The sequence below is a fragment of the Anabrus simplex genome, chromosome 9, assembly GCF_040414725.1.
Source record: "Anabrus simplex isolate iqAnaSimp1 chromosome 9, ASM4041472v1, whole genome shotgun sequence".
Taxonomy (NCBI): domain Eukaryota; kingdom Metazoa; phylum Arthropoda; class Insecta; order Orthoptera; family Tettigoniidae; genus Anabrus; species Anabrus simplex.
In genome coordinates, this window is record NC_090273.1 from 141137170 (window position 1) to 141162381 (window position 25212).

Below are 25212 nucleotides of genomic sequence, written 5' to 3' on the forward strand. Positions count from 1 at the left end.
ATTATAGTAAGACTTATGGCCGCAGAATTAAAACTGCAACATGCAATAATCAATAATTGCATTCAAGGCAGCCCAAATAAATGGGCCTAGTTAGCTCCGTCTTCGCCAACTTCGTGGCGATCATCCACATCAGCATCGCCCCGTTTCGGAATACGCGAAAATATCGTTTGCCTTAAAGGCGTAGCATTAAGAATGAGCAAGTGAACTATTCAATAACTGCATTCCAGACAACCCAAACTCATGGTCGTAGTTGGCTCCGTCCTCGCCAAGTTCGTGGCGATCATCCACATCAGCATCGCCCCCGTTTCGGAATACGTGAAAATATCGTTTGCCTTAAAGGCGTAGCGTTAAGAATGCAGCATTAAATTATTCAATAACTGCATTCCAGACAACCCCAGCACATGGGCGTAGTTGGCTCCGTCCGCTCCTACTTCGTGGCGATCATCCACATCAGCATCGCCCCCGTTTCGGAATACGTGAAATTATAGTAAGACTTATGGCCGCAGAATTAAAAATGCAAAATGAAATTATCAGTAATTGCATTCAAGACAACCCAAACAAATGGACCTAGCTGGCTCCGTCCTCGCCAACTTCGTGGCGATCATCCACATCAGCATCGCCCCCGTTTCGGAATATGTGAAATTATAGTAAGACCTATGGGCGTAGAATAAAAAATGCAACATGCAATAATCAATAATTGCATTCAAGGCAGCCCATACAAATGGGCCTAGATGGCTCCGTCCTCGCCAACTTCGTGGCGATCATCCACATCAGCATCGCCCCCGTTTCGGAATACGCGAAAATATCGTTTGCCTTAAAGGCGTAGCATTAAGAATGAGCAAGTGAACTATTCAACAACTGCATTCCAGACAACCCAAACTCATGGCCGTAGTTGGCTCCCTCCTCGCCAACTTCGTGGCGATCATCCACATCAGCATCGCCCCCGTTTCGGAATACGTGAAATTATAGTAAGACTTATGGCCGCAGAATTAAAAAGGCAAAATGCAATTATCACTAATTGCATTCATGACAGCCCAAGCAAATGGGCTTAGTTGGCTCCGTCCTCGCCAACTTCGTGGCGATCATCCACATCAGCATCGCGCCCGTTTCGGAATACGTGAAATTGTAGTAAAATTTATGGCCGCAGAATTAAAAATGCAACATGCAATAATCAATAATTGCATTCAAGACAGCCCAAACAAATGGGCCTAGTTGGCTAGGTCCTCGCCAACTTCGTGGCAATCATCCAATTCATCATCGCCCACGGTACTAATGAGCAAAATTATCGTTCATCTTAAAACGTAGCATTATTAATGCAACAATAAATTAATCAATAACTGCATTCGAGACAACCCAAACACATGGGCGTAGCTGGCAGCGTTCTCGCCAACCTCGTAGTGATCATCCAATTCAGCATCGCCCCCGTTTCGGAATACGTGAAATTATAGAAAGACTTATGGCCGCAGAATTAAAAATGCAAAATGCAATTATCACTAATTGCATTCAAGACAGCCCAAACAAATGGGCCTAGTTGGCTCCGTCCTCGCCAACTTCGTGGCGATCATCCACAACAACATCGCCCCCGTTTTGGAATACGTGAAATTATAGTAAAACCTATGGGCGTAGAATAAAAAATGCAACATGCAATAATCAATAATTGCATTCAAGACAGCCCAAACAAATGGGCCTAGTTGGCTCCGTCCTCGCCAAATTCGTGGCGATCATCCACATCAGCATCGCCCTGTTTCGGAATACGTGAAATTATAGTAAGACTTATGGCCGCAGAATTAAAAATGCAAAATGCAATTATCACTAATTGCATTCATGACAGCCCAAACAAATGGGCCTAGTTGGCTCCGTCCTCGCCAACTTCGTGGCGATCATCCACATCAGCATCGCCCCCGTTTCGGAATTTGTGAAATTATAGTAAGACCTATGGGCGTAGAATAAAAAATGCAACATGCAATAATCAATAATTGCATTCAAGACAGCCCAAACAATTGGGCTAGTTGGCTCCGTCCTCGCCAACTTCGTGGCGATCATCAACATCAGCATCGCCCCCGTTTCGGAATACGCGAAAATATAGTTTGCCTTAAAGGGGTAGCATTAAGATGAGCAAGTGAACTATTCAATAACTGCATTCCAGACAACACAAACTCATGGTCGTAGTTGGCTCCCTCCTCGCCAACTTCGTGGCGATCATCCACTTCATCATCGCCCACGGTGATAATGAGCAAGATTATCGTTCATCTTAAAACGTAGCATTATTAATGCAACAATAAATTAATCAATTACTGCATTCTAGACAACCCAAACACATGGGCGTAGCTGGCAGCGTTCTCGCCAACCTCGTAGTGATCATCCACTTCAGCATCGCCCCCGTTTCGGAATCCGTGAAATTATAGTAAGACTTAGGGCCGCAGGATTAAAAATGCAAAATGCAATTATCACTAATTGCATTCAAGACAGCCCATACAAATGGGCCTAGTTGGCTCCGTCCTCGCCAACTTCGTGGAGATCATCCACATCAGAATCGCCCCCGTTTCGGAATATGCGAAAATATCGTTTGCCTTAAAGGCTTAGCATTAAGAATGATCAAGTGAACTATTCAACAACTGCATTCCAGACAACCCAAACTCATGGCCGTAGTTGGCTCCGTCCTCGCCAACTTCGTAGCGATCATCCACATCAGCATCGCCCCGTTTCGGAATACGTGAAATTATAGTAAGACTTATGGCCGGAGAATTAAAAATGCAAAATGCATTTATCACTAACTGCATTCAGGACAGCCCAAACAAATGGTCCTAGTTGGCTCCGTCCTCGCCAACTTCGTGGCGATCATCCACATCAGCATCGCCCCCGTTTCGGAATAAGCGAAAATATCGTTTGCCTTAAAGGGGTAGCATTAAGAATGAGCAAGTGAACTATTCAATAACTGCATTCCGGACAACCCAAACTCATGGTCGTAGTTGGCTCCGTCCTCGCCAACTTCGTGGCGATCATCCACATCAGCTTCGCCCCCATTTCGGAATACGTGAAAATATCGTTTGCCTTAAAGGCGTAGCGTTAAGAATGCAGCATTAAATTATCAATAACTGCATTCCAGACAACCCAAGCACATGGGCGTAGTTGGCTCCGTCCTCGCCAACTTCGTGGCGATCATCCACATCAGCATCGCCCCCGTTTCGTAATACGTGAAATTATAGTAAGACTTATGGAATACACAATTAAAAATTCAAGATGCAATTATCACTCATTGCATTCCAGACAACCCAAACTCATGGCCGTAGTTGGCTCCCTCCTCGCCAACTTCGTGGCGATCATCCACATCAGCATCGCCCCCGTTTCGGAATACGTGAAATTATAGTAAGACTTATGGCCGCAGAATTAAAAAGGCAAAATGCAATTATCACTAATTGCATTCATGACAGCCCAAGCAAATGGGCCTAGTTGGCTCCGTCCTCGCCAACTTCGTGGCGATCATCCACATCAGCATCGCCCCCGTTTCGGAATACGTGAAATTGTAGTAAAATTTATGGCCGCAGAATTAAAAATGCAACGTGCAATAATCAATAATTGCATTCAAGACAGCCCAAACAAATGGGCCTAGTTGGCTCCGTCCTCGCCAACTTCGTGGCAATCATCCACTTCATCATCGCCCACGGTACTAATGAGCAAAATTATCGTACATCTTAAAACGTAGCATTATTAATGCAACAATAAATTAATCAATAACTGCATTCGAGACAACCCAAACACATGGGCGTAGCTGGCAGCGTTCTCGCCAACCTCGTAGTGATCATCCACTTCATCATCGCCCCCGTTTCGGAATACGTGAAATTATAGAAAGACTTATGGCCGCAGAATTAAAAATGCAAAATGCAATTATCACTAATTGCATTCAAGACAGCCCAAACAAATGGGCCTAGTTGGCTCCGTCCTCGCCAACTTCGTGGCGATCATCCACAACAACATCGCCCCCGTTTTGGAATACGTGAAATTATAGTAAGACCTATGGGCGTAGAATAAAAAATGCAACATGCAATAATCAATAATTGCATTCAAGACATCCCAAACAAATGGGCCTAGTTGGCTCCGTCCTCGCCAAATTCGTGGCGATCATCCACATCAGCATCGCTCCGTTTCGGAATACGTGAAATTATAGTAAGACTTATGGCCGCAGAATTAAAAATGCAAAATGCATTTATCACTAACTGCATTCAAGACAGCCCAAACAAATGGACCTAGTTGGCTCCATCCTCGCCAACTTCGTGGCGATCATCCACATCAGCATCGCCCCCGTTTCGGAATACGCGAAAATATCGTTTGCCTTAAAGGCGTAGCATTAAGAATGAGCAAGTGAACTATTCAACAACTGCATTCCAGACAACCCAAACTCATGGCCGTAGTTGGCTCCCCCCTCGCCAACTTCGTGGCGATCATCCACATCAGCATCGCCCCCGTTTCGGAATTTGTGAAATTATAGTAAGACCTATGGGCGTAGAATAAAAAATGCAACATGCAATAATCAATAATTGCCGCAGAATTAAAAATGCAAAATGCATTTATCACTAACTGCATTCAAGACAGCCCAAACAAATGGACCTATTTGGCTCCATCCTCGCCAACTTCGTGGCGATCATCCACATCAGCATCGCCCCCGTTTCGGAATACGCGAAAATATCGTTTGCCTTAAAGGCGTAGCATTAAGAATGAGCAAGTGAACTATTCAACAACTGCATTCCAGACAACCCAAACTCATGGCCGTAGTTGGCTCCCTCCTCGCCAATTTCGTGGCGATCATCCACATCAGTATCGCCCCCGTTTCGGAATACGTGAAATTATAGTAAGACTTATGGCCGCAGAATTAAAAATGCAAAATGCAATTATCACTAATTGCATTCATGACAGCCCAAACAATTGGGCTAGTTGGCTCCGTCCTCGCCAACTTCGTGGCGATCATCAACATCAGCATCGCCCCCGTTTCGGAATACGCGAAAATATAGTTTGCCTTAAAGGGGTAGCATTAAGAATGAGCAGCAAGTGAACTATTCAATAACTGCATTCCAGACAACACAAACTCATGGTCGTAGTTGGCTCCCTCCTCGCCAACTTCGTGGCGATCATCCACTTCATCATCGCCCACGGTGATAATGAGCAAAATTATCGTTCATCTTAAAACGTAGCATTATTAATGCAACAATAAATTAATCAATTACTGCATTCTAGACAACCCAAAGAGATGGGCGTAGCTGGCAGCGTTCTCGCCAAACTCGTAGTGATCATCCACTTCAGCATCGCCCCCGTTTCGGAATCCGTGAAATTATAGTAAGACTTAGGGCCGCAGGATTAAAAATGCAAAATGCAATTATCACTAATTGCATTCAAGGCAGCCCAAACAAATGGGCCTAGTTGGCTCCGTCCTCGCCAACTTCGTGGAGATCATCCACATCAGAAACGCCCCCGTTTCGGAATAAGCGAAAATATCGTTTGCCTTAAAGGCTTAGCATTAAGAATGAGCAAGTGAACTATTCAACAACTGCATTCCAGACAACCCAAACTCATGGCCGTAGTTGGCTCCGTCCTCGCCAACTTCGTAGCGATCATCCACATCAGCATCGCCCCGTTTCGAAATACGTGAAATTGTAGTAAGACTTATGGCCGGAGAATTAAAAATGCAAAATGCATTTATCACTAACTGCATTCAAGACAGCCCAAACAAATGGTCCTAGTTGGCTCCGTCCTCGCCAACTTCGTGGCGATCATCCACATCAGCATCGCCCCCGTTTCGGAATAAGCTAAAATATCGTTTGCCTTAAAGGCGTAGCATTAAGTATGAGCAAGTGAACTATTCAATAACTGCATTCCAGACAACCCAAACTCATGGTCGTAGTTGGCTCCGTCCTCGCCAACTTCGTGGCGATCATCCACATCAGCATCGCCCCCGTTTCGGAATACGTGAAAATATCGTTTGCCTTAAAGGCGTAGCGTTAAGAATGCAGCATTAAATTATCAATAACTGCATTCCAGACAACCCAAGCACATGGGCGTAGTTGGCTCCGTCCTCGCCAACTTCGTCGCGATCATCCACATCAGCATCGCCCCCGTTTCGGAATACGTGAAATTATAGTAAGACTTATGGCCGCAGAATTAAAAATGCAAAATGCAATTATCACTAATTGCATTCATGACAGCCCAAACAAATGGGCCTAGTTGGCTCCGTCCTCGCCAACTTCGTGGCGATCATCCACAACAACATCGCCCCCGTTTTGGAATACGTGAAATTATAGTAAAACCTATGGGCGTAGAATAAAAAATGCAACATGCAATAATCAATAATTGCATTCAAGACAGCCCAAACAAATGGGCCTAGTTGGCTCCGTCCTCGCCAAATTCGTGGCGATCATCCACATCAGCATCGCCCTGTTTCGGAATACGTGAAATTATAGTAAGACTTATGGCCGCAGAATTAAAAATGCAAAATGCAATTATCACTAATTGCATTCATGACAGCCCAAACAAATGGGCCTAGTTGGCTCCGTCCTCGCCAACTTCGTGGCGATCATCCACATCAGCATCGCCCCCGTTTCGGAATTTGTGAAATTATAGTAAGACCTATGGGCGTAGAATAAAAAATGCAACATGCAATAATCAATAATTGCATTCAAGACAGCCCAAACAATTGGGCTAGTTGGCTCCGTCCTCGCCAACTTCGTGGCGATCATCAACATCAGCATCGCCCCCGTTTCGGAATACGCGAAAATATAGTTTGCCTTAAAGGGGTAGCATTAAGATGAGCAAGTGAACTATTCAATAACTGTATTCCAGACAACACAAACTCATGGTCGTAGTTGGCTCCCTCCTCGCCAACTTCGTGGCGATCATCCACTTCATCATCGCCCACGGTGATAATGAGCAAAATTATCGTTCATCTTAAAACGTAGCATTATTAATGCAACAATAAATTAATCAATTACTGCATTCTAGACAACCCAAACACATGGGCGTAGCTGGCAGCGTTCTCGCCAACCTCGTAGTGATCATCCACTTCAGCATCGCCCCCGTTTCGGAATACGTGAAATTATAGAAAGACTTATGGCCGCAGAATTAAAAATGCAAAATGCAATTATCACTAATTGCATTCAAGACAGATCAATCAAATGGGCCTAGTTGGCTCCGTCCTCGCCAACGTCGTGGCGATCATCCACAACAACATCGCCCCCGTCTCGGAATACGTGAAAGTATAGTAAAACCTATGGGCGTAGAATAAAAAATGCAACATGCAATAATCAATAATTGCATTCAAGACAGCCCAAACAAATGGGCCTAGTTGGCTCCCTCCTCGCCAACTTCGTGGCGATCATCCACATCAGCATCGCCCCCGTTTCGGAATTTGTGAAATTATAGTAAGACCTATGGGCGTAGAATAAAAAATGCAACATGCAATAATCAATAATTGCATTCAAGACAGCCCAAACAAATGGGCCTAGTTGGCTCCGTCCTCGCCAACTTCGTGGCGATCATCCACATCAGCAGCGCCCCCCTTTCGGAATACGCGAAAATATCGTTTGCCTTAAAGGGGTAGCATTAAGAATGAGCAAGTGAACTATTCAATAACTGCATTCCAGACAACCCAAACTCATGGTCGTAGTTGGCTCCCTCCTCGCCAACTTCGTGGCGATCATCCATATCAGCATCGCCCCCGTTTCGGAATACGTGAAATTATAGTAAGACTTATGACTGCAGAATTAAAAATGCAAAATGCAATTATCAGTAATTGCATTCAAGACAACCCAAACAAATGGGCCTAGTTGGCTCCGTCCTCGCCAACGTCGTGGCGATCATCCACATCAGCATCGCCCCCGTTTCGGAATACGTGAAATTGTAGTAAAATTTATGGCCGCAGAATTAAAAATGCAACATGCAATAATCAATAACTGCATTCAAGACAGCCCAAACAAATGAGCCTAGTTGGCTCCGTCCTCGCCAACTTCGTGGCAATCATCCACTTCATCATCGCCCACGGTACTAATGAGCAAAATTTTCGTTCATCATAAAACGTAGCAGTATTAATGCAACAATAAATTAATCAATAACTGCATTCGAGACAACCCAAACACATGGGCGTAGCTGGCAGCGTTCTCGCCAACCTCGTAGTGATCATCCACTTCAGCATCGCCCCCGTTTCGGAATACGTGAAATTATAGAAAGACTTATGGCCGCAGAATTAAAAATGCAAAATGCAGTTATCACTAATTGCATTAAAGACAGCCCAAACAAATGGGCCTAGTTGGCTCCGTCCTCGCCAACTTCGTGGCGATCATCCACAACAACATCGCCCCTGTTTTGGAATACGTGAAATTATAGTAAGACCTATGGGCGTAGAATAAAAAAATGCAACATGCAATAATCAATAATTGCATTCAAGACAGCCCAAACAAATGGGCCTAGTTGGCTCCGTCCTCGCCAAATTCGTGGCGATCATCCACATCAGCATCGCCCCGTTTCGGAATAGGTGAAATTATTGTAAGACTTATGGCCGCAGAATTAAAAATGCAAAATGCATTTATCACTAACTGCATTCAAGACAGCCCAAACAAATGGACCTAGTTGGCTCCATCCTCGCCAACTTCGTGGCGATCATCCACATCAGCATCGCCCCCGTTTCGGAATACGCGAAAATATCGTTTGCCTTAAAGGCGTAGCATTAAGAATGAGCAAGTGAACTATTCATCAACTGCATTCCAGACAACCCAAACTCATGGCCGTTGTTGGCTCCCTCCTCGCCAACTTCGTGGCGATCGTCCACATCAGCATCGCCCCCGTTTCGGAATACGTGAAATTATAGTAAGACTTATGGCCGCAGAATTAAAAATGCAAAATGCAATTATCACTAATTGCATTCAAGACAACCCAAACAAATGGACCTAGTTGGCTCCGTCCTCGTCAACTTCGTGGCGATCATCCAAATCAGCATCGCCCCCGTTTCGGAATTTGTGAAATTATAGTAAGACCTATGGGCGTAGAATAAAAAATGCAACATGCAATAATCAATAATTGCATTCAAGACAGCCCAAACAATTGGGCTAGTTGGCTCCGTCCTCGCCAACTTCGTGGCGATCATCAACATCAACATCGCCCCCGTTTCGGAATACGCGAAAATATAGTTTGCCTTATCCACTTCATCATCGCCCACGGTGATAATGAGCAAAATTATCGTTCATCTTAAAACGTAGCATTATTAATGCAACAATAAATTAATCAATTACTGCATTCGAGACAACCCAAACACATGGGTGTAGCTGGCAGCGTTCTCGCCAAGCTCGTAGTGATCATCCACTTCAGCATCGCCCCCGTTTCGGAATCCGTGAAATTATAGTAAGACTTAGGGCCGCAGGATTAAAAATGCAAAATGCAATTATCACTAACTGCATTCAAGACAGCCCAAACAAATGGGCCTATTTGGCTCCGTCCTCGCCAACTTCGGGGCGATCATCCACATCAGCATCGCCCCCGTTTCGGAATAAGCGAAAATATCGTTTGCCTTAAAGGCGTAGCATTAAGAATGAGCAAGTGAACTATTCAACAACTGCATTCCAGACAACCCAAACTCATGGCCGTAGTTGGCTCCGTCCTCGCCAACTTCGTAGCGATCATCCACATCAGCATCGCCCCGTTTCGGAATACGTGAAATTATAGTAAGACTTATGGCCGCAGAATTAAAAATGCAAAATGCATTTATCACTAACTGCATTCAAGACAGCCCAAACAAATGGACATAGTTGGCTCCGTCCTCGCCAACTTCGTGGCGATCATCCACATCAGCATCGCCCCCGTTTCGGAATAAGCGAAAATATCGTTTGCCTTAATGGCGTAGCATTAAGAATGAGCAAGTGAACTATTCAACAACTGCATTCCAGACATCCCAAACTCATGGCCGTAGTTGGCTCCGCCCTCGCCAACTTCGTGGCGATCATCCACATCAGCATCGCCCCCGTTTCGGAATACGTGAAATCATAGTAAGGCTTATGGCCGCAGAATTAAAAATGCAACATGCAATAATCAATAATTGCATTCAAGAGAGCCCAAACAAATGGGCCTAGTTGGCTCCCTCCTCGCCAACTTTGTGGCGATCATCCACATCAGCATCGCCCCCGTTTCGGAATTTGTGAAATTATAGTAAGACCTATGGGCGTAGAATAAAAAATGCAACATGCAATAATCAATAATTCCATTCAAGACAGCCCAAACAAATGGGCCTAGTTGGCTCCGTCCTCGCCAACTTCGTGGCGATCATCCACATCAGCATCGCCCCCGTTTCGGAATACGCGAAAATATCGTTTGCCTTAAAGGCGTAGCATTAAGAATGAGCAAGTGAACTATTCAATAACTGCATTCCAGACAACCCAAACTCATGGTCGTAGTTGGCTCCCTCCTCGCCAACTTCGTGGCGATCATCCACATCAGCATCGCCCCCGTTTCGGAATACGTGAAATTATAGTAAGACTTATGGCCGCAGAGTTAAAAATGCAAAATTCAATTATCACTAATTGCATTCAAGACAACCCAAACAAATGGACCTAGTTGGCTCCGTCCTCGCCAACTTCGTGGCGATCATCCACATCAGCATCGACCCCGTTTCGGAATATGTGAAATTATAGTAAGACCTATGGGCGTAGAATAAAAAATGCAACATGCAATAATCTATAATTGCATTCAAGACAGCCCATACAAATGGGCCTAGTTGGCTCCGTCCTCGCCAACTTCGTGGCGATCATCCACGTCAGCATCGCCCCCGTTTCGGAATACGCGAAAATATCGTTTGCCTTAAAGGCGTAGCATTAAGAATGAGCAAGTGAACTATTCAACAACTGCATTCCAGACAACCCAAACTCATGGCCGTAGTTGGCTCCCTCCTCGCCAACTTCGTGGCGATCATCCACTTCATCATCGCCCACGGTACTAATGAGCAAAATTATCGTTCATCTTAAAACGTAGCATTATTAATGCAACAATAAATTAATCAATAACTGCATTCGAGACAACCCAAACACATGGGCGTAGCTGGCAGCGTTCTCGCCAACCTGGTAGTGATCATCCACTTCAGCATCGCCCCCGTTTCGGAATACGTGAAATTTAGGAAAGACTTATAGCAGCAGAATTAAAAATGCAAAATGCAATTATCACTAATTGCATTCAAGACAGCCCAAACAAATGGGCCTAGTTGGCTCCGTCCTCGCCAAATTCGCGGCGATCATCCACATCAGCATCGCCCCGGTTTCGGAATATGTGAAATTATAGTAAGACCTACGGGCGTAGAATAAAAAATGCAACATGCAATTATCACTAAATGCATTCAAGATAGCCCAAACATATGGGCATTATTAGATCCGTATTCTCCAACTACGTGATTATCATCCACTTCAATATCAACGCCGTTTCGTAATACGGGAAATTACTGTTAGCTTTAAAGGCGTAGCATTAAGAGTGCCACTTCGAATCATTCAATAACTGCGTTCCAGACTTCCCGATACCATCGGCGTACTTGACTCCGTCCTCGCCAACTTCGGGGCGATCGTCCACTTCAGAATCAACCCCGTTTCGGAAAGCGGTAAATTTATCTTTAGTCATAAACGCATAGCATTAAGAATACAGCATTAAATTATTCAATAACTGCATTCCAGACAAACTAAGCAATTGGGCGTAGTTGGCTCCGTCCTCTTCAACTTCGTAGCGATCATCCACTTCATCATCGCCCACGTTTCTAATGAGCAAAATTATCGTTCATCATAAAACGTAGCATTATTAATGCAAAAATAAATTAATCAATAACTGCATTCGAGACAACCCAAACACATGGGCGTAGCTGGCAGCGTTCTCGCCAACCTCGTAGTGATCATCCACTTCAGCATCGCCCCCGTTTCGGAATACGTGAAATTATAGTAAGACTTATGGCCGCAGAATTAAAAATGCAAAATGCAATTATCACTAATTGCATTCAAGACAGCCCAAACAAATGGGCCTAGTTGGCTCCGTCCTCGCCAACTTCGTGGCGATCATCCACAACAGCATCGCCCCCGTTTCGGAATACGTGAAATTATAGTAAGACCTATGGCCGTAGAATAAAAAAATGCAACATGCAATTATCACTAATTGCATTCCAGACAACCCAAACACATGGGCGTAGTTGACTCAATCCTCGCCAACTTCGTGGCCATCACTCACTTCAGAATCTCCTCCGTTTAGAATGAGGAAGAAATTGTCGTTATCCATAAAAGCGTACCATTAAGAATGCAACATTTAATTAATCAATAACTGCATTCGAGACAACCCAAACACATGGGCGTAGCTGGCTCCGTTCTCGCCAACTTCGTAGCGATCATCCACTTAAGCACCTCTTCGTTTCCGAATACGCGATATAATCGCTCGCCTTGAATACTTAGCATTAAGGATGCAATATAAAGCACACAATAAATGCGTTCCAGGAAACGCTAACACATGGGCGTAGTTGACTCAGTCCTCGCCAACTTCGTGGCGATCATCCACTTCAGAATCGCCCGCCTTTCGGAATGCCATAAATTTATCATTAGCCATAAAGGCGTAGCATTAAGAATGCAGCATTATATTATTCAATAACTGCATTCCAGACAACCCAAGCACTTGGGCGTAGTTGGCTCCGTCCTCGCCAACTTCGTGGCGATCATCCACATCAGCATCGCCCCCGTTTCGGAATACGTGAATATATAATAAGACGTACGGGCGTAGAATAAAAAATGCAACATGCAATTATCACTAAATGCATTCAAGACAGCCCAAACATATGGGCATAATTAGATCCGTCCTCACCACCTACGGGATTATCATCCACTTCAATATCAACGCCGTTTCGGAATACGGGAAATTACTGTTAGCCTTAAAGGCGTAGCATTAAGAATGCAACTTCGAATCATTCAATAACTGCGTTCCAGACTTCCCGATACCATCGGCGTTGTTGGCTCCTTCCTCGCCAACATCGCACAGTGGGTCAAAATCGTAATCTAGTTGGAGAAAATTATTTTTACGTTTTAATCGTGAATTTAGAGTGAAAGTAACGTATATAATTAGTTTACTTCATAATAAACATCAGTTAAGACCTTTTTTTAAGCTACATCTACGTCTACACATGCAAGAAATTGTCTTTGACTAGGAGTTGGATAGAGCCTAAACTACAATAAACTACAATAGATTGTACTCAGTTTACCTTTAACTTGGAAGACTGCAATTGTGGATAATTGCAGACAGCACTTCACTAATCACTCGATGACCCTGACGTTGATGACTCATCACATGTGTCATCTGAAGCATCATCGTCATTCACTGCCGCATGCTGTTCATGATGAGCCGGTACATCTGGTTCTTTCAGGAGTCACTGGATAATGCTCTTCTCGTTTTATGTTGAATTTTGGTTTTATGAGATATTACTGTGTCCGAAGATATCAGCAGCATATGTAATATGTCCTCATTTGTATGTTTTCGTGAGGATTTCCTAGAATATCCAAATCTCTATTTTCTCAAAACTTTGTTACGTGTTTCTTGGGCTTCTTCTGACAATTGCCCGATAGGTATAGTACAAAAATCAATTATATCTGCACCATGAATTAATGCTTTATGCACAGTGACTGGCATATAATAACATGGATACAGATTTAGATACAATTTTGCTGTATCCTGGGTGTAGGTTTTGCAAGCGGGTGTATTTATAGGAAACTGACAAGAAAGAGCACACAAAATTGTAGAAAAACGTCTGATTATCTCTTCATTTATACCCATGATTTTGGATGACAAGACTGGATCCTCAAAAAACGGCGAGCAGTGTTGCCATCATTCGAATTTCTGACGCCTTGGCTTGTCAACATGCAGACCCATTTCTGATCGAAATTTATTTTGTATTACTTTCTTTCTGTTTTCTATTTTTGTCTTATCTTCATCCCCTCTTGCATACAATTTCTTAATTTCTATTTTGTAAGATGTATGTAGCAGGCATTCAAACAAACGGACCCAACAATGGAGGGTAGATAATCCAAATTTATATCTCTCTTCAGGACAAACTGTTTTTGTGAGTGTGTTATTCATTTCTCTGGCACCAGCACCACACACATAACACCTCTGTGCTGATGAAACTGTAATAGAATTGCAGACTTTTCCATCCAATATGATCAGCAATAGAGTTTGATTAATATATATGTATTGATCATCAATTTCTATTTTAATTGGTTGGAGGGACGTTATTTCAGTTTCAACTAATTGAACCTCTCGCCTAGTCAATTCTACAGTCTCCTTTTCAAACAATAATTTAAGAGGTCTGCAAAATCGTGTCGAAGAAGGTCGTGGGTTCTGCCATAAAATTTTCTTTCATTATTGCTTTCTACATTTAAAGAATAGATTTGTAATGGAACAACTGAAACTACAAAAATATCATTGTCACTGCCGTCATCATCTGTAAATTTCTGCTTATACTGACTATGTCCGCTTGAACCATCACACCCCCATTTTAATATAATATGAACTGTATCATTGCTAGAAATAGACTGTTTCAAAACATCTTCTTGAACTACTGCCAGGCGCTCAACTGTATGGTCGACCAATGATTGCAATGTTATTGTGGCTCATGTTTCTGTTATTGTTATTGATTCACTTGGTGGATAGCATTTCTGTTTTGTTTCTCTAATGATGTGGTAAGGTGGGAAAATATTACAGCTCCTATTTTTGCATTCAAGTCGCATATTCATATATTGGCTTTTGCTGCAATTGTTATCTACAAGGAATGATAGAGACTCTTCACCGGTAAGTGGTACAGGTTTTACAGCTGGTGATATATAGGATTTTTTAATTTTAGTAGCTCTATGTGGAGACTTAAGAGTTTCTTTAACCATTTTTGCAGACATGTGCAATGATACTAGTGTGACATGAATGAGTTCTTGTTCTGAAGGTGCAGAGAATAGCGGTTGAATTTTTCGTCTCTTTGATTTTTCACTATTTTCATGAAAAAGCTTTCTAGGCCTTCCGTGTTTCGATGCCGATGGAATAGGAGGATTTAAATTTTCTGTTAATTTAGAATCATACACAATTTTCGAAAATATTATCTTCTCTTTTAACCACCAGAATATTTTGAAATGAATTTTGCTCTACTTCTATGAACCTGCTTCCACTGCCTGGTAAAATTATCAACAAAATCCTTTAAATCTCCTTGTTGACATTCAGTTATCTCTTCAGAACAATTGTCTATCCCTAATTTACTTTTGACAAAGTCACAAAGTTCCACTTTTGACACAATCTTCGAACCCAGTGCTTCAAACAGTTGTAAACGTGGAAGAACTGGTTGCGCGGCATCTTCTAAAACGTAAAATAACTAAGTAAGTTGCAAAAAGATGCAAAAATTCTTATAACAGGCGTAAACTACAAGACTTTATCCACATTTTAACATTAAGTAGACAGTGACGCAGAGTGACGCGACATGCTAAAACTCTAAGTGAAAAAATAATTTTAAAAATAATAGTTAAATATTACATGATGCAAATATAGCTAAAATTACGTAACAATTACGCCCATTAATAACTGAAACCCGTTACAAATGTAAAGAACATACCTTCAGCTGCATGTTCCATCTTAAAGCATCACACTATCCTCAAAGACAACCAAACCACAGTCACTTACATTCACTCTCCAATTCAGACTGCGAGATACGCATGCACAGCGCAGGAGGTAAGATAAGATTCCACCTCGAACAGTGGTGACAGATTTACACTAAGATGCGTTTATATCCCAGAATAGTGCGCGGCAATTATATGAGAATGCTGTAGAAGTAACAAATTTTGATTTTTTTTATTATGAAAAAAATTATTTTGTCCTCCTAGATTTCGATTTTGACCCACTGTGCATCGTGGCGAACATTAACTTCAGCATCGACCCCGTTTCGGAATACTCGAAATTTCCGTTAGCCTTGAAGGCGCAGCATTAGGAATGCACAATTAAACTATTCAATGACTGCATTCCAGACAATCCAAAACCATGTGCGCAGTTGGCTCAGTCCGCGCGGAATACGTATAGATCTTCCACTTCAGCACAGCCCCCGTTTCGGATTACGCGTAATAATCGCTCGCTTTCAAAACTTAGCATTAAGAATGCAATATGAAAACACACAATAGCAGCATTCCAGAAAGCGCAACACATGGGCGTAGTTTACTCCGTCCTCGCCAAATTCGGGGCGATCGTCCACTTCAGAATCACCCCCGTTTCGGAAAGCGATAAATTTATCATTAGCCATAAAGGCATAGCATTAAGAATACAGCATTAAATTATTCAATAACTGCATTCCAGACAAACTAAACAATTGGGCGTAGTTGGCTCGGTCCTTGCCAACTTCGTGGCGATCATCCACATCAGCATCGCCCCCGTTTCGAAATATGTGAAATTATACTAGGACCTATGGGCGTAGAATAAAAAATGCAACATGCAATTATCAATAATTGCATTCAAGACAGCCCAAACAAATGCGCCTAGTTGGCTCCGTCCTCGCCAACTTCGTGGCGATCATCTACTGCTGCATCGCTCCGGGATCAAGTTAGCAAAATTATCCGGCAGCTTAAAAACGTAGCATTGTTAATGCAACAATAAATTAATCAATAACTGCATTCGAGACACCCAAACACATGGGCGTAGTTGACTCAGTCCTCGCAAAATTAGTGGAGATCATCCACATCGGCATTGCCCCCACTTCGGAATATGCGAAATCATCGTTTGCCATAAAGGCGTAGCATTAAGGATGCAACATTAAATTAATCAATAACTGCATTCCAGACAACCGAAACTCTTGGGCGTAGTTGGTTCCGTCCTCGTGAACTTCGTGGAGATCATTCAATTCAGCATCGCCCCCGGTTCTAATTATTAGCAAAATTCTCGTTCACCTTAAAAACGTAGCATTATTTATGGAACAATAAAATAATCAATAACTGAATTCTAGACAACCCAAACAAATGCGCCTAGTTGGCTCCGTTCTCGCCAACTTCGTGGCGATTACACACTTCAGCACCTCTTCGTTTCCGAATACGCGATATAATCGCTCGCCTTGAATACTTAGAATTAAGGATGCAATATAAAACACACAGTAGCTGCATTCCAGAAAACGCTAACACATGGGCGTAGTTGACTCAGTCCTCGCCAACTTCGTGGCGATCATCCACATCAGCATCGCCCCCGTTTCGGAATACGTGAAATTATAGTAAGACTTATGGCAGCAGAATTAAAAATCCAAAATGCAATTATCACTAATTGCATTCAAGACAACCCAAACAAATGGGCCTAGTTGGCTCCGTCCTCGCCAACGTCGCGGTGATCATCCACATCAGCATCGCCCCCGTTTCGGAATATGTGAAATTATAGTAAGACCTATGGGCGTAGAATAAAAAATGCAACATGCAATAATCAATAATTGCATATAAGACAGCCCAAACAAATGCGCCTAGTTGGCTCCGTTCTCGCCAACTTCGTGGCGATTACACACTTCAGCACCCCCCCCCCCCCTTTCCGAATACGCGGTATAATCGCTCGCCATGAGGAATTAGCATTAAGGATGCAATAATAAAACACACATTAGCTGCATTCCAGAAAGCGCAAAATCATGGGCGTAGTTGACTCAGTCCTCGCCAAACTCCGGGCGATCACTCACTTCAGAATCTCCTCCGATTTGGAATGAGGAAGAAATTGTCGTTAGCCATAGAAGAGTAGCATTAAGTATGCAACATTTAATTAATCAATAACTGCATTCCAGACAACCCAAACTCATGGGCGTAGTTGGTTCCGTCCTTGGCAACTTCGTGGCGAGCACCCACCTCAGCATCGCTTCCGGTTCATGTTAGCAAAATTATCCTACAGCTTAAAAACCTAGCAATGTTAATGCAACAATAAATTAATCAATAACTGCATTCGAGACAACCCTAACACATGGGTGTAGCTGGCTCCGTTCTCGCCAACTTCGTAGCTATCATCCACTTCAGCACCTCTTCGTTTCCGAATACGCGATATAATCGCTCGCCTTGAATGCTTAGCATTAAGGATGCAATATAAAGCACACAATAAATGCGTTCCAGGAAACGCTAAAACATGGGCGTAGTTGACTCAGTCCTCGCCAAATTCGTGGCGATCATCCACTTCAGAATCGCCCCGGTTTCGGAATATGTGAAATTATAGTAAGATCTATGGGCGTAGAATAAAAAATGCAACATGCAATAATCAATAATTGCATTCAAGACAGCCCAAACAATTGGGCCTATTTGGCTCCGTCCTCGCCAACTTCGTGGCGATCATCCACATCAGCATCGCCCCCGTTTCGGAATACGTGAAATTATAGTAAGACTTATGGCCGCAGAATTAAAAATTCAAAATGCAATTATCACTAATTGCATTCATGACAGCCCAAACAAATGGGCCTAGTTGGCTCCGTCCTCGCCAACTTCGTGGCGATCATCCACATCAGCATCGCCCCCGTTTCGGAATACGTGAAATTATAGTAAGACTTATGGCCGCAGAATTAAAAATGCAAAATGCAATTATCACTAACTGCATTCAAGAGAACCCAAACAAATGGACCTAGTTGGCTCCGTCCTCGCCAACTTCGTGGCGATCATCCACACCAGCATCGCCCCCGTTTCGGAATTTGTGAAATTATAGTAAGACCTATGGGCGTAGAATAAAAAATGCAACATGCAATAATCAATAATTGCATTCAAGACAGCCCAAACAATTGGGCCTAGTTGGCTCCGTCCTCGCCAAATTCGTGGCGATCATCCACATCAGCATCGCCCCCGTTTCGGAATACGCGAAAATATCGTTTGCCTTAAAGGCGTAGCATTAAGAATGAGCAAGTGAACTATTCAATAACTGCATTCCAGACAACCCAAACTCATGGTCGTAGTTGGCTCCGTCATCGATATCTTCGTGGCGATCATCCACTTCATCATCGCCCACGGTACTAATGAGCAAAATTATCGTTCATCTTCAAACGTAGCATTATTAATGCAACAATAAATTAATCAAAAACTGCATTCGAAACAACCCAAACACATGGGCGTAGCTGGCAGCGTTCTCGCCAACCTCGTAGTGATCATCCACTTCAGCATCGCCCCCGTTTCGGAATACGTGAAATTGTAGTAAAATTTATGGCCGCAGAATTAAAAATGCAACATGCAATAATCAATAATTGCATTCAAGACAGCCCAAACAAATGGGCCTAGTTGGCTCCGTCCTCGCCAACTTCGTGGCAATCATCCACTTCATCATCGCCCACGGTACTAATGAGCAAAATTATCGTTCATCTTAAAACGTAGCATTATTAATGCAACAATAAATTAATCAATAACTGCATTCGAGACAACTCAAACACATGGGCGTAGCTGGCAGCGTTCTCGCCAACCTCGTAGTGATCATCCACTTCAGCATCGCCCCCGTTTCGGAATACGTGAAATTATAGAAAGACTTATGGCCGCAGAATTAAAAATGCAAAATGCAATTATCAGTAATTGCATTCAAGACAGCCCAAACAAATGGGCCTAGTTGGCTCCGTCCTCGCCAACTTCGTGGCGATCATCCACAACAACATCGCCCCCGTTTTGGAATACGTTAAATTATAGTAAGACCTATGGGCGTAGAATAAAAAATGCAACATGCAATAATCAATAATTGCATTCAAGACAGCCCAAACAAATGGGCCTAGTTGGCTACGTCCTCGCCAAATTCGTGGCGATCATCCACATCAGCATCGTCCCGTTTCGGAATATTTGAAATTATATTGAGACTTATGGCCGCAGAATTAAAAATGCAAAATGCATTTATCACTAACTGCATTCAAGACAGCCCAAACAAATGGACCTAGTTGGCTCCATCCTCGCCAACTTCGTGGCGATCATCCACATCAGCATCGCCCCCGTTTCGAAATACGCGAAAATATCGTTTGCCTTAAAGGCGTAGCATTAAGAATGAGCAAGTGAACTATTCAACAACTGCATTCCAGACAACCCAAACTCATGGCCGTAGTTGGCTCCCTCCTCGCCAACTTCGTGGCGATCATCCACATCAGCATCGCCCCCGTTTCGGAATACGTGAAATTATAGTAAGACTTATGGCCGCAGAATTAAAAATGCAAAATGCAATTATCACTAATTGCATTCATGACAGCCCAAACAAATGGGCCTAGTTGGCTCCGTCCTCGCCAACTTCGTGGCGATCATCCACATCAGCATCGCCCCCGTTTCGGAATACGTGAAATTATAGTAAGACCTATGGGCGTAGAATAAAAAATGCAACAGGCAATAATCAATAATTGCATTCAAGACAGCTCAAACAATTGGGCCTAGTTGGCTCCGTCCTCGCCAACTTCGTGGCGATCATCAACATCAGCATCGCCCCCGTTTCGGAATACGCCAAAATATAGTTTGCCTTAAAGTGGTAGCATTAAGAATGAGCTAGTGAACTATTCAATCACTGCATTCCAGACAACACAAACTCATGGTCGTAGTTGGCTCCCTCCTCGCCAACTTCGTGGCGATCATCCACTTCATCATCGCCCACGGTAATAATGAGCAAAATTATCGTTCATCTTAAAACGTAGCATTATTAATGCAACAATAAATTAATCAATTACTGCATTCGAGACAACCCAAACACATGGGCGTAGCTGGCAGCGTTCTCGCCAACCTCGTAGTGATCATCCACTTCAGCATCGCCCCCGTTTCGGAATCCGTGAAATTATAGTAAGACTTAGGGCCGCAGGATTAAAAATGCAAAATGCAATTATGACTAATTGCATTCAAGACAGCCCAAACAAATGGGCCTAGTTGGCTCCGTCCTCGCCAACTTCGTGGCGATCATCCACATCAGCATCGCCCCCGTTTCGGAATAAGCGAAAATATCGTTTGCCTTAAAGGCGTAGCATTAAGAATGAGCAAGTGAACTATTCAACAACTGCATTCCAGACAACCCAAACTCATGGCCGTAGTTGGCTCCGTCCTCGCCAACTTCGTGGCGATCATCCACATCAGCATCGCCCCGTTTCGGAATACGTGAAATTATAGTAAGACTTATGGCCGCAGAATTAAAAATGCAAAATGCATTTATCACTAACTGCATTCAAGACAGCCCAAACAAATGGACCTAGTTGGCTCCGTCCTCGCCAACTTCGTGGCGATCATCCACATCAGCATCGCCCCCGTTTCGGAATAAGCGAAAATATCGTTTGCCTTAAAGGCGTAGCATTAAGAATGAGCAAGTGAACTATTCAACAACTGCATTCCAGACAACCCAAACTCATGGCCGTAGTTGGCTCCCTCCTCGCCAACTTCGTGGCGATCATCCACATCAGCATCGCCCCCGTTTCGGAATACGTGAAATCATAGTAAGGCTTATGGCAGCAGAATTAAAAATGCAACATGCAATAATCAATAATTGCATTCAAGACAGCCCAAAAAAATGGGCCTAGTTGGCTCCGTCCTCGCCAACTTCGTGGCGATCATCCACATCAGCATCGACCCCGTTTCGGAATACGCGAAAATATCGTTTGCCTTAAAGGCGTAGCATTAAGAATGAGCAAGTGAACTATTCAATAACTGCATTCCAGACAACCCAAACTCATGGTCGTAGTTGGCTCCGTCCTCGCCAACTTCGTGGCGATCATCCACCTCAGCATCGCCCCCGTTTCGGAATACGTGAAAATATCGTTTGCCTTAATGGCGTAGCGTTAAGAATGCAGCATTAAATTATCAATAACTGCATTCCAGACAACGCAAGCACATGGGCGTAGTTGGCTCCGTCCTCGCCAACTTCGTGGCGATCATCCACATCAGCATCGCACCCGTTTCGGAATACGTTAAATTATAGTAAGACTTATGGCCGCACAATTAAAAATGCTAATTCAATTATCACTCATTGCATTCAAGACAACACAAACAAATGGACCTAGTTGGCTCCGTCCTCGCCATCTTCGTGGCGATCATCCACATCAGCATCGCCCCCGTTTCGGAATATGTGAAATTATAGTAAGACCTATGGGCGTAGAATAAAAAATGCAACATGCAATAATCAATAATTGCATTCAAGACAGCCCATACAAATGGGCCTAGTTGGCTCCGTCCTCGCCAACTTCGTGGCGATCATCTACATCAGCATCGCCCCCGTTTCGGAATACGCGAAAATATCGTTTGCCTTCAAGGCGTAGCATTAAGAATGCGCAGGTGAAATATTCAACAACTGCATTCCAGACAACCCAAACTCATGGCCGTAGTTGGCACCCTCCTCGCCAACTTCGTGGCGATCATCCACTTCATCATCGCCCACGGTACTAATGAGCAAAATTATCGTTCATCTTAAAACGTCGCATTATTAAAGCAACAATAAATTAATCAATAACTGCATTCGAGACAACCCAAACACATGGGCGTAGCTGGCAGCGTTCTCGCCAACCTCGTAGTGATGATCCACTTCAGCATCCCCCCCGTTTCGGAATACGTGAAATTATAGAAAGACTTATGGCCGCAGAATTAAAAATGCAAAATGCAATTATCACTAATTGCATTCAAGACAGCCCAAACAAATGGGCCTAGTTGGCTCCGTCCTCGCCAACTTCGTGGCGATCATCCACAACAACATCGCCCCCGTCTCAGAATACGTGAAAGTATAGTAAAACCTATGGGCGTAGAATAAAAAATGCAACATGCAATAATCAATAATTGCATTCAAGACAGCCCACACAAATGGGTCTAGTTGGCTCCGTCCTCGCCAACTTCGTGTCGATCATCCACATCAGCATCGCCCCCATTTCGGAATACGCGAAAATATCGTTTGCCTTAAAGGAGAACAATTAAGAATGAGCAAGTGAACTATTCAATAACTGCATTCCAGACAACCCAAACTCATGGTCGTAGTTGGCTCCCTCATCGCCAACTTCGTGGCGATCATCCACTTCATCATCGCCCACGGTACTAATGAGCAAAATTATCGTTCATCTTAAAACGTAGCATTATTAATGCAACAATAAATTAATCAATAACTGCATTCGAGACAACCCAAACACATGGGCGTAGCTGGCAGCGTTCTCGCCAACCTCGTAGTGATCATCCACGTCAGCATCGCCCCCGTTTCGGAATACGTGAAATTATAGAAAGACTTATGGCCGCAGAATTAAAAATGCAAAATGCAATTATCACTAATTGCATTCAAGAGAGCCCAAACAAATGGGCCTAGTTGGCTCCGTCCTCGCCAACTTCGTGGCGATCATCCACAACAGCATCGCCCCCGTTTCGGAATACGTGAAATTATAGTAAGACCTATGGGCGTAGAATAAAAATGCAACATGCAATAATCAATAATTGCATTCAAGACAGCCCAAACAAATGGACCTAGTTGGCTCCGTCCTCGCCAAATTCGTGGCGATCATCCACATCAGCATCGCCCCGTTTCGGAAAACGTGAAATTATAGTAAGACTTATGGCCGCAGAATTAAAAATGCAAAATGCATTTATCAATAACTGCATTCAAGACAGCCCAAACAAATGGACCTAGTTGGCTCCGTCCTCGCCAACTTCGTGGCGATCATCCACATCAGCATCGCCCCCGTTTCGGAATACGCGAAAATATCGTTTGCCTTAAAGGCGTAGCATTTAGAATGAGCAAGTGAACTATTGAACAACTGCATTCCAGACAACCCAAACTCATGGCCGTAGTTTGCTCCCTCCTCGCCAACTTCGTGGCGATCATCCACATCAGCATCGCCCCCGTTTCGGAATACGCGAAAATATCGTTTGCCTTAAAGGCGTAGCGTTAAGAATGCAGCATTAAATTATTCAATAACTGAATTCCAGACAACCCAAGCACATGGGCGTAGTTGGCTCCGTCCTCGCCAACTTCGTGGCGATCATCCACATCAGTATCGCCCCCGTTTCGAAATACGCGAAAATATCGTTTGCCTTAAAGGCGTAGCAATAAGAATGAGCAAGTGAACTATACAACAACTGCATTCCAGACAACCCAAACTCATGGCCGTAGTTGGCTCCCTCCTCGCCAACTTCGTGGCGATCATCCACATCAGCATCGCCCCCGTTTCGGAATACGTGAAATTATAGTAGGACTTATGGCCGCAGAATTAAAAATGCAAAATGCATTTATCACTAACTGCATTCAAGGCAGCCCAAACAAATGGACCAATTTGGCTCCGTCCTCGCCAACTTCGTGGCGATCATCCACATCAGCATCGCCCCCGTTTCGGAATACGCGAAGATATCGTTTGCCATAAAGGCGTAGCATTAAGGATGCAATATTAAATTAATCAATAACTGCATTCCAGACAACCGAAACTCTTGTGCGTAGTTGGTTCCGTCCTCGTGAACTTCGTGGAGAACATACAATTCAGCATCGCACCCGGTTCCAATTATTAGCAAAATTCTCGTTCACCTTAAAAACGTAGCATTATTTATGGCACAATAAAATAATCAATAACTGAATTCTAGACAACCCAAACAAATGCGCCTCGTTGGCTCCGTTCTCGCCAACTTCGTGGCGATCATCCACTTCAGCACCTCTCCGTTTTCGAATACGCGATATAATCGCTAGCCTTGAATATTTAGCATTTAGGATGCAATATAAAACACACAATAGCTGCATTCCAGAAAACGCTAACACATGGGCGTAGTTGACTCAGTCCTCGCCAACTTCGTGGCGATCATCCACATCAGCATCGCCCCCGTTTCGGAATATGTGAAATTATAGTAAGACCTATGGGCGTAGAATAAAAAATGCAACATGCAATAATCAATAATTGCATTCAAGACAGCCCAAACAAATGGGTCTAGTTGGCTCCGTCCTCGCCAACTTCGTGTCGATCATCCACATCAGCATCGCCCCCATTTCGGAATACGCGAAAATATCGTTTGCCTTAAAGGAGAACAATTAAGAATGAGCAAGTGAACTATTCAATAACTGCATTCCAGACAACCCAAACTCATGGTCGTAGTTGGCTCCCTCATCGCCAACTTCGTGGCGATCATCCACTTCATCATCGCCCACGGTACTAATGAGCAAAATTATCGTTCATCTTAAAACGTAGCATTATTAATGCAACAATAAATTAATCAATAACTGCATTCGAGACAACCCAAACACATGGGCGTAGCTGGCAGCGTTCTCGCCAAC